The sequence below is a fragment of the Stegodyphus dumicola genome, chromosome 2, assembly GCF_044657685.1.
Source record: "Stegodyphus dumicola isolate Sdum_Otavi_A_Nest chromosome 2, ASM4465768v1".
Classification (NCBI taxonomy): domain Eukaryota; kingdom Metazoa; phylum Arthropoda; class Arachnida; order Araneae; family Eresidae; genus Stegodyphus; species Stegodyphus dumicola.
In genome coordinates, this window is record NC_140769.1 from 252,584,062 (window position 1) to 252,596,077 (window position 12,016).

The 12,016-nt window shown below is 30.7% G+C and overlaps 1 protein-coding gene across 1 annotated transcript in view; it reads left to right on the top strand.

The window, feature by feature from the left end:
- Positions 1 to 567: 567 nt before the first annotated feature.
- Positions 568 to 12,016, top strand: part of LOC146998939 (uncharacterized) — a 42,267-nt gene continuing 30,818 nt past the window's right edge. The window contains exon 1 of the mRNA XM_085812032.1: positions 568 to 706. The gene's annotated coding sequence lies outside the window, so the exon portion shown is untranslated. The remainder of the gene's footprint in view (positions 707 to 12,016) is intronic.

The following is a 12,016-nucleotide window of genomic DNA, read 5'->3' on the forward strand; positions in this document are numbered from 1 at the left end:
CTCGATTTTTCTGGATATTAAAAGAGTGCAATTACGAGATATCTATTTATTAAATGCGCGTGGTCCTGTATTTTTAATTTTTCCGGCCTAGCTTTCTCTTCAAATAAGTCGCATGCAGCATTTGAACGGGGAAATGAAGCAATTTAATGACAATTCTATTAAAAATAACAAACTAGATGTATCAATACGAAAACCGTAGCACTATTTTCACAGGCATGCACATAATGTTTCAGTATTTAGATTTCAAAGCAGAAAACGTTGTAAAATAGTACACATCCAAAAATAAGTTCCAGAAGTCGTTAGATTTTTAATATATATGTAGATCATAGAGCGGAAATGTAATAGATTAATACATATATAAAATTTGATCCAAAAACAATTGCCCTACGTTTTTGTCATAAATTCACATGACTTAACTTCAGCTAGATACAGAACCAGGGTCAACATATAAGCTGGGCTTGTCAGAATCAAATTAGCAATCAGTTACCTAACAAAAATAAAATAAAATAATTTTGTTACCATAGGACGTGAAGTAGGAGTTTATAATACACTCTTTGCTACTGGCAACACAAACGTAGGAAGCTATCCCGAACGCGTGAGTCTGAATGAATAAAAGCTACTGTGATTATAATTTAGATATGATCTGTTTCATAGCATTTAAATGCTGTAATTACACTTTATAATAATTCTCAGTTAATATCACCTAGTAAGTATCTTACTTAGTATAGCCTGGTATGCTTAGTTTTAAAGTAAAATTTAAATTTTCATTTACAAATTTTTTCTTTCACCAAATCTGTCAGTATGTGTATTTGAATCTAGCCATATATTTAGTGTTTTAGAAACAGTTTTTACTTATTCTTCTAATCTCTATATAAAAATATTTTGCTGTAATGAAAGGAAAATATTAATATTTACCAAACTTGTATTTTGTTTTGTCTTTTGTCTTGGATGTATTCAAGTAGGAGAAAGTGCAGAGTCGCCCACTGCTTGGCGCGTTTTTAAGAATTGCACCCTACCAAACATCTCGAATCCAGAATGAAAATTAGAAAAGCAAATTTTAATTATAGAAAATAAATTATACTTCTAATCAGAATAAAATTATTTTATTTTTAATAGACTTAAATATGCTGTTTTTCTAACTTATGGCTAATATTTCCAGATAATTAGAATGAAATTTTTTTTATTATCTCCTCCTTTCTTTCTTCCATGATCTGACTAGTTATTGTTGCAAATATTGCAAAATTGCGTATTTCAGAGAAAATGATTATTACAGTACAAAACTAGTCTTTTGCCTAAAATAATAATAAATATGTTATTATGTGAGGACAATAGTTCTTGAGTAGGCTACATGAAGGCGTTATTGTGAAATGAATATTTAATGTGCTAGGTTAAAGTTACTGTTGGTATCGAGAAATTGGTACAAAATTATTCAATCCATTATATTAGTGATTTGTAATTTGCTTATATTTGTTAAATGAATTTTTTTTATTATTTAGTAATGTCCGATTCCCGTTTTTGTACTGTGCTGAACTATTTTAGTATTTAGTCCTGAATCGTTTTCTATTAGCATCATTTATTAGTGTGAGTAGGTATTGTTGCATATATTGAAAAAAAATCCACATTTCAGGGAAAATGTAAATTTGATTATTTCAGTGCACCGGAGAAGTAACTGCATTAAGAGGGTTCGCATGGGTTTTTAATTATGTAACTTTTGGTATGTATGTTCAGCCACCAGCGGCTGAGATGTAAAGTCTGAACACTGGCAGTTCGGTCGGGGGGGTTAGAATCAAGCGAATTAGCTGGTTGCATAAGTGTTCCGCCGTTTCGCTCATTCGTAACTTGCATATGAACCAATTACATCTCCCCTCTTAGGCAGGTAGCTCTCTTATGCTTTGCCATAAGTAAAGAAACTAAATATTTGTTAGTTTCTTTACTTATGGCAAAGTAAGTGTACTAACTTACTATTTTACTGTGCATACTAAAGTATGTATACTAACATATACATTATGTATATTTCTTTTAGAACAAAAATGGCACATAAAGAATTTCTTACTATAAAATGGATTTTACATTTTATCTCGAAAACTGCCTATTTTTATGTTTATTTAAAAAACTAAAATTTGTTACAGAAACTTAAAGGATGATGGGTAAGGGCAGCAATTTTAAGTTTTTGTCATTTGTAGGAAAAATGCTAAATCCGGTGCTAGTTACAGCCATTTACTATGAATCACACATTTAATTTTATTCATCCAACAACTGTTGCTCACACCCAGAGTATGACAAATTGTGAGTCTTTATTAAATGGCGAAAAAAAAAAGTGGTACATCTCGACATCATTTACATTTGAATCTTTCAGAATGCATGTGGAGGAAGTCCTGTGAGAAAGTTAAGCTTTTTGATGATATAGTAAAAGCCGTCGGGAGATATTGCAGTTTGCCAATAATCTTGGCGCTGTTTTGATGGCCATGATAATCAAGTAGTCCCTTAAAGTAGAAATTAATAATTTAAACTGAAACTGTCTTATATACATTTGACAATATTTGCAGATTAGAAATTCAAAATTACATTTTCTGTCACTCCTGCCTAGCCTTGGGTTAAGTTTGTGTGAGGTTAAAGTCTTAATTTATGAGTAAAGTAGACTTTAAGGTACCCCTTGTATTATGGCGAAGTTGTTGTTTCATTTATGGTAGCCTGAGTAGTTGAATGTGGCTGATCTTTGGAATATGGTAACAGGTAGTTTGGCGACATTTTGGAGGCGATAAAGGTTATTATCTAGAACTTTGGGAATAATGTGAGAAGTACTCAGTTCCAATTACGCATTATTTTGTGTGAGGGAAATGAGAGATCATGAGATATGTCATGTGACATTAATGGACGAATCACTGTTCTTTAATCGGAAAAGGGGGTATATTTGTAAAAATATCTGGGGTTTTCATCCGCAGAGAACCCGTTGGCGCCGTTGCATTTTTATTTGCCAAGCTCCGATGAGCCGAGCCGTAAACGTAGTTTTTAGTGTATGTAAATTCAAGTTAGCAGACAATGGTAGTAAAAATTCACAGATAATACGTTTGTAGATGTAAAACTAACAGGTTAAACGTGATATACGAAAATAAATTTGTATTCAAGTTAGCACAGAAAACAGTGTATTAAGCATAATGGGAAATAGAAATTCATTTAAAAAATAAAAATTAGTATTCTTATACTTACGTTTACATTATACTTATATGTATTTTCTCTAATTCATATAGAATACTAATATTTCTCTTATAAGTGTCATTTTTCATTATTAAGTACTTGGCCTGTTGATTGATGTATTTCGGTAAGAGCCATGCCCATGTAATAAATTAATGAATGCATGACCTTTAATACATCCATTTTACATAGTTTTCAGTATTTTTTTTTTTTTTTTTTTAAGTTACTTGCATACAGCTTAAAGCATTTTACGTTGCAACAAATACCTATCCTTTTTCATGATATATTTCACAATACAAATAACCTTCAACAGTAATGAAATTTTCTCCAGTAGCATTGTTAAGTTAATAAAACTAGAACTTTATACATTTTAAAATTATTTTAGGATTTGGAAACCGCATGGTTCTGCGTGCTTACAGCTGTTAATAATTAAGAACATAACGTGAACTGCATGTTACAAATTAGCATTCACCCCTCCTGCCATATTTTCTTCCTTTGATCCCGAAATGACGAGCTGAGAACCAGCATCTTTCGACGAAAACTTCTTTAATTATGCGAAAATATTTCTATCTATTCGTTGTTAAAAAATTCAGAAAAAATAACAATAAATAAGAGAAGAATAATATAAATATCCAAATGCGAACAACGACAACCTTCGCACAAGCGAATAGGAGGAATTAGGGTTACAATATGGTAACTGATAGTTTGGAGGCGATAAAGGTTACTACCCGGGACTTTGGTAATAATGTGAGCAGTACTCAGTTCCGATTACGCATTATTTTGTGTGAGGGAAATGAGAGATCATGGGATATGTCATGTGATATTAATGGACGAATTACGGTTCTTTAATCGGAAAAGGGGGAAAATCGGGAAAAAATCTGGAAATTTTGTATTTGGCTTTATTCTGTGTTGTGTGAAACAGTGTTCGTGAATTTTTGGATCCCATGGCCGTAACTAAAGTGAATTCGAAATGGGTATTTATGTATGTATTAATTTAATGTATGTGCTCATTTATATTTTAAGTAGTGTTTTTGAATTTAATTATATTTTAATTAAATGATAGTTATTTTGTGAATTTTATGTTTGTAGGAATTTGGTATACGTTTTAGTTGAAGTAAACGTGCATGGAAATAATTTAAATATTTGATACTAAGTATTTGTAATGCTTGCGGTATGAATTCGTTGGTGACGTGTATAATGTCTGATTTAGAGGTAAAAGATAATAAGATGATTTAGAGGTAAAAGTTTTTGGATATTTTATTTATTTTATATGTGGAAATGTTCATCCTTGGATAAGGTATATACTTTTTCGCGATCAGGTAATTTCATATATGTGCTTTTTACCGAGTTTAAAGATTCACAAAATTTTCCTGCATTTTCGTGCAAATTTTTGTAATTTATGAGAAAATAGCAGTTTAGATGGATAAAGTCGAGTGTGCGCAAAGCCATATTTGTGCAATTCTGGGATTTTTTTAAAGAAAAATAAGTCGACGTGTACATGGTTACTGTGTATGTGCGATTTTGAAAAACGCGGCAATCAGTTTGTGATTCTGCACTTTTTCCCAATTTTGCAGTTAATATTTGTCACGATTAAGCAGTTTTGTTACATAGTGAAGAATGTCCATAAAGAAATACCAATAAAGTGGTTGGTACCTTGAGAAATTAGCAATCAAAATAAAGGTCTAAAAGGAAAATACCAATAATTAAGTATTTTGAGAACTAAGCAATGTAAAGTCTAGTATTAAATTTAATTTAAAAAAATTACTAAATTTTTTTTTAAATAATATTTTAAAAAATTAATTTAGAAACCAATGCATTTTAGAAACTCTTGTCTCTACAGAAACCTCCCCGACACCAATATGCATAGCAATCAAAAAGAAACTAAGAAGAACTAATTTATAAAAAACAAATAAATACTTAACAATATAATTACGTATCTAGAAAATACTTAAATACTACATAAAAAATACTTAAAAGCAAGTAAATAGTAAGTTTTCTAACTTACCTACCATATAGCGTTGTGGTCAACTTTACTATGGAATATATGGTGTAACTAAACTAAGATGGAGAGAAAAGAAATTGGCATAAACATGTGTGGGGGCACTAAAATTTTTTGTACTTTTCCTTTTTGCCAGCACAGGCGATAAAAGTCACCATTAATGGTACACTGCTCAAAAAAAAAAAAAAGGGGGGGACAGTGCTATATCTCCCGTTCTACTGGGCCGATTGACAAAATTCAAATTGCGTTTTTCATGTCTCGAAAGCGCGACTTAGGATATATATTAGATTTATATATAGCACTATTCTAACATAGGTATTTTGACACAAAATCGGACTTTTTCTGAAATAACATACCAATTTTTTTCCATATTTCGATTCTACGTCTCAAATTATGCCAGAATACCGAGTTTTGTAAAAATCGTACGAGTAGTTTTTAAAATATTAGCTCTCAAAATTTTAGCTCCTCAATGTTAATTGAATTTGGCAAATATTTATTAATATCTGTTTTTTTATTAAACTTTTTTGATTTTTTCTCTCACATTTCAAAATTTAGGTTCATTCCAAATAAAATTTATCCATTTTTTGTGTTTTATTTTTTAAATTTCTATTTTTAAATAATTTTTATAAATTTTTCGAAAAAACTTTTTAATTATAACCTATAAAATTTTTACCATCATCTTAAAGTAGGTGTATTTTTAAGCATATCTGCAAAAAATTAGACTTTTTATAATATACACGAATTTACATATTTTCGAGTTTTGAAATTTGGCATCTTTTTTTTTGAGCGATAATAACGCCAAATGTGGTCTATGGATTTTTGTTACAGTGAATTGCAACAGCTATTTTTAACCTTAAATTTCAAGTAAGATTTTACGAAGAATTAATTATATAACATTTTTTCCCTCAATGAAGCGTAATAAATATTTATTAATACTATATGAAAAGCTATTTTTTTTAAAATTATAGATGATATTATTCAAATTTTTAATTATTTTTTTAAAATTTCTCTCTATCTTCCTTTTTAAAAAAAAAATAAGAGTAAATTTTTACCTTCGGCGTTTTATCGTCTGCTACTTTACTTCGTTTAAATCGAATTGTCTAAAACTGAGAATTTTCGTTTGATATTTATTTGAATTTTATGACATTAACTGCATAATTTATTTCTAAACAAACTGTTGCTTTTGAAGTGGCTGAAAGAGCGGCTGATACTATCATCCACATTTTTAAGGCACAGTATATTTTTATAGAAACATAATATTTAGAATAATCATTTTTATAAAAGTCAAATTATGATATAAACATACAGCCCTCTAGAGACTGAATTAATGGAAATTCAATAGTTATGTAGAAATGATCTGTAGCTACTTAATGGCTGGATAAGTCAGCAGATTCTGTGGACAAATAAGAATAATTCTATAAACGCCACCCAACATTAAGGATTCAATTAACAACGAGGATACGATGTTTATTAAATGAATTTAAGAAATTTTAAAACGTAAAAAACCAACTCATTTTTATCTTAAAATGTATTTTTGTGCGTAGCGTATTTTCATTACATCCTTAAAATTCTAATTTAGAATGTAATTGTTAAGAACTGAATCCTAATCATCAGTAATATAATAAGTAATTATTACGGTTATTAATAAATCCTTCTTATAAAGTAATTGCAAATATTTCAAAAAACTTTCTGTCTGAATGCAAATATTTTTCTATGCAAATATTTGTAATTTTATATTAATCAAGATTGCACACGATATTATTTATTTGAACTTCAATTCTTACCGTCAGTTCCAGTAGAAGTTACAAATCAATTATATTTAATTAAGGATTGGATTGGATGATTTAATTATGGCAAAGCACATGAGGGCTATCTGCCTAAAGGGAGGGATGCTTTGGTGGAGGACTTGCTAAGGTAAACTGGCTCATATACACGTTATACGTGGGGAAAACCACGAAAACGCCGATGCGGCCAGCCCGTTCGCGAGATTCGAACCTCGGACCGAACTACCAATGATCAGCGTCTTTACCGCTCGGCCGCTGGTGGGCTGCTTAATTAAGGAATGACCATCTAAGTTTAGAAACAGCGTACCATAACAGCAATTCAATTATTGGCGCCGTATCTTTCATGTTACTCCCGATTGGCAAGCTACATGATTTTTAATGAGTATTCGGGTTTTGCTAGTAACTTCCCTTGGAAATCACGCTTAAACTAGCTTAGTTGGTTATTTGAACATAGAAAGAACATGGGAGCTATATGATTAAGATGCTTTCATAGAGAACCTAGAAAACTACGAAAACCAACCATGCAGCCTGGGTTAGACTTCGCAACAAACAATTAGTACAGTCAAAAGTCGTTAATCCGGACTCGTCGGGACTTCGGCGATTCCGGATTATCGATTTTTCCGGATTATAGATCATCAGTTTAAATCTGGTAAGATGGCATGCAGAAATTCTAAAATTAAAAATATGAACCGTAATTTATGAAATAAAGAACAATTATGATCTAAAGGGTATCAAAATTTACAAAAAAAAAAAAAAAAAAAAGAAAAAAAAAAGCTTAATATTTATTTGTTTACTTTATTAAACATTTCTTTCAATGTAAGTTGTTTAAGTAGCTTTGTTTTATGTGATAATACTTTCTCTTTAATTCTATAAACAGACATAATTTCTTGTTCAGTTACAAAGTTCCGCTGTTCAAGTCCCGTTAATTGCTGTGCCGAGAATACCGACTAACTTGTCAATCGAAATTTTTTCGCTTTCACTAACCTCTCTGTCACATTCTTCATGTCTTTATCCATTTTTTGCAGCAATTCCACTTTTTGTTTGTTGGACATCGAAACATACTTTCGTTTTGTAGATCCTTTGGAAGTTCCAGCATCGGAAATTCTATTTGACATAATCGAAAGTTCAAGTTTACTTTTATAAAATTGCTCTTACAGTCTGCAAAAAATAATAAGCGGGATCCAATTCAAAGATTAAGGAACAATGCAATCATTAACTGAAATAGATAATTAGATAATTTTAGCTTACACTGTCCGTTATACATTAAATCCGCAGGCGAAAACGTATTCTGCACTTGTGCACATGCATATGCGAAGTAGTCAAAGTCTTACGCGCACGCGTAAAACGCCTGTGCGCATGTGCCAACGCGGCGCATGCGCAAAAAGTTTTTAGCTTTGAGGTCCGGATTATAGATCATTCCGGATTATGGGTGTCCGAATTAACGACTTTTGACTGTATTTAACAATCTTCAAATGCTAGGCAACTGGTGAGGCTCCAATTAAATCTCCAATTTAATATTTTATTTGTAAATATTTAAAATATTATTGTATTCTTAGACACAAAAAGCAGAATTTAAGTTTTGTTAACTTGTTAGTAAACTACCAAGCCGTAGTGCAAATGAATATTCAATTTCTTTTGCAATAATTGTATTCACTTAATATTCTTGGAATATGAGCTAAAGAAGGAACGTTCTTGGAAGATTAAAGAAGAGTTTAAATCCAGTGATATTACGTTTGTCTTACAAGCTTAGGATCAAAACGATTCTGCAATTGCCCGAGTAGTTGACTTGTAAATAGCTGTGAATTAAGCAGATGACTTTTAATCTTACGTTTTCAGTCAGAAAACGTATTCCAAATGTTTTGTATTGCATGACAATGCATCTTTTCATTATTCAATAACCAATCGGAGAACCGCTTGTGCTCCGAAAATAAGTATGTGTACTCAATTGTCCTGCATGTTCTTCAAATTTGTCTTCTTATGATTTTTTCCTCCTCAAAACTAAAGGCCTCTCAAAGGAAAGTTTTTTGACATTGAAGAGACAAAAGGAGCATGACATCTACTTTTAGAGGCATGTCAAAAACAAATCTCTACAAGCCTTCTCTTCCATTACATGTTGTGAATTCAGACAAATAGTTGCATCAGCGTAAATTCTATAATCTATTTTTTGTTACACTCTTATTACTTTATTAACATACAGTGAATATATACTAAACCTTTTACTTCAGCTTCAGTAATTCTGAATTTTTGACGGAATTGTTGTCGGAACTAGGACTTAGAAGATAAGTCATATTGAATATTTCGATAATTCATTAAATTCATGGTCGAAGTTTCAATATTTTATTTTTGAAAGGAGAGGAAATTTTTTCAGTTTTGGTCTAATATCCTAAGTATATTTGCTTCGATTCTTTATTTTTTCCATAAAAGCGAAAATCATACGCATGGTATACATATAACGCATAGCTTCAAATTAAAATTTAATAATATATAGGGTGGTTATAATTAAAATTTCACTTTGAAATGATCATAAATGGAAAACAACTGGATCAAATGTTATCAAACGTTGTAACAGTGTAAAGGATGTCATGGGAATTCATTTTCCGCGAAAAGAAGAAAGTTCTTTCATTTAGCAAAAAATCTTTTAATTAAAATATTTATCCTTTAGACTTTGCTCTATACTTTGTTTATAGTTAAAATGTCTAGAAAATGAAAAGCTGTCTTCAGCTGAAACACAATTAATGCAATTGATATTTTAAAAAATTTCTAGAATGCAAAATTTATGAAAATCTAGCAATCGAAAAATCTTAATTTTCTTGTGTGAGCACTTAAAATAACTGTAGAAGGAAAGAAGAAAATTAGGGAGAAAAGCAAGCAAAAATTTGCAGGGAAAATTTGGCTCTTAGACATACCAAGATGTTTAAAAAAGTTGGACGCTTTTGAATATACTTTCAGGTTACTTCAAAGAATTTAGGCATTCAAAGAGAAAACACTTGGGCTTGTACACCAGCAAATACCATCAATTGAGCTTGTGTTATCAGAAAAGACAAAAACGATATCATTGCAGATTAAAGTGAAGAGCGACTGGTTTTAGACTATATGGTTGTACAAATTTAAATTACGTTATAGAACATCATATCATACCATAAATGGAGAATCCCATGATTTTCTCAGTCGAATTATATGAAGATTCAGAAGTTTATCCAGTATTGTATGTGAATGTCACCTAAAGGCGTTTTTTTTCCCTCCTGATAAAACAGCGACCGAGCGGTAAAGTCGCTGAACTCTAGTAGTTCGGTCCAAGGTTCAAATCCCGCGAACGGGCTGGCTGCATGGGCGTTTTCGTGGTTTTCCCCATGTGTAACGTGTATGCAAGCCAGTTTTCCTTAGAAAGTCCTCCACGAAGGCATCCCTCTTAGGCAGATAGCCCTAGTGTGCTTTGTCATAATTAAATAAACCAAAACCTCTTGATGAAACCAGTATTTTCTTTCATCTCATACCTTCAAAATGTTTAGCCTCTAAAGACTGATAAAGGCTCTGACCAAATATTGATGAAATGGATTGAATTGGATTATTAAGTTACGTCAAAGCAGGGTTATCTGCCTAAAAGGAAGGATGCCTTTCTGAAGAACTTTCAAAGGAAAACCAGCTGGCATACATGGTACACATGAGAAAATCCATGAAAACACCCATGCAACCAGATATTTCAAGATATTTCGAAAAGTTGGATGCTTTTTAATATACTTGTAGAATGCCTAAAGAAAAAGAGCAAGAATAAAGTAGAATGCCTGAAGAAAAAGAGAAGAAAAAATAAATTTTTGGGTAAAATTTAGTATTTGTATTTTTTTTAAATTAAAAACTTTTTAATCTTATGATATTTGATTCTTACGATTTCAAAAATAAAATATTTCACTAAAATATGAATAACATTTAAAAAACCAAATGTAGGATAAAATTGTGTAAAGCAATGGGCACAATGATAAAACTGTTTAAAGCTGTGTATGCAAGTCATAGTAAGTTAAAATGTCGGTTATACATCTCTCTTATTTATATATATCTTTTCTGAACGGAACATTGAAAGGCGTGTTAACTATGCTTTACTGTATTTGCTCTTTTAATATATACAGTTTTCAAATACATCGTAATCTGGGTTACAAAATATTCTTCCGAAAGAAACGCAATTCAAATAAATAAATTCAAATTCTGGAAAATTTATTTAAAATGCTCAGTTCGAAGGAATAAATAGAAAAATTTAAAACAATTATCTGAAGAGACAATGCAACACAAACAATTAAAATAAAAGTATAAGAATTTAAAAATTACCTAAAATAATAACTATGATAAAAAATATATATAAAGAAAACTATTTGAAAAAAAATAAACGCTGCACCTTTATTTACGCAGTTCGAATACGTAAATAGAAATTTTTAAAAGTTATTCGAAAAAAAACCATGCAACTTAAACAATTAAAATGAAATTCGAAAAAGAAAAAAATACTTAAAATAATAAGTTATAATTAAAAATACAATATAAAGAATATTATTTGGAAAAAAGGAACGATGGTGACTTTTTTCCTCTCACGGGAAAGGAAACTAGGTTGCCATATATTAAGAAGTTCGCCAAACTATTCTTGGCGCAAACTGAGAAAATAGTGCCAACATGAATTTGTGAATTTCTCCATAAATTTTGCTCCAAATTTTACAAAATTTCATATTTAGGCGTAATTTGAGTCGTAGAATCGAAATATGTAAAAAAATTGGTATGTTATTTCAGAAAAAGTCCGATTTTGTGTCAAAGTACCTATGTTAGAATAGTGCTATATATAAATCTAATATATATCCTAAGTCGCGCTTTCGAGACATGAAGAACGCAGTTTGAATTTTGTCAATCGGCCCAGTAGATCGGGAGATATAAGACTGTCCTTTTTTTTTTTTTTTTTTTTTTTTTTGAGCAGTGTACATCTGATGCCAAATGGAATCTCCTCGCTGGTAATCTTTTACGCCTCATTTTCAAAACAAGTCGCAGCCATTTCTTATCAGATTGATTG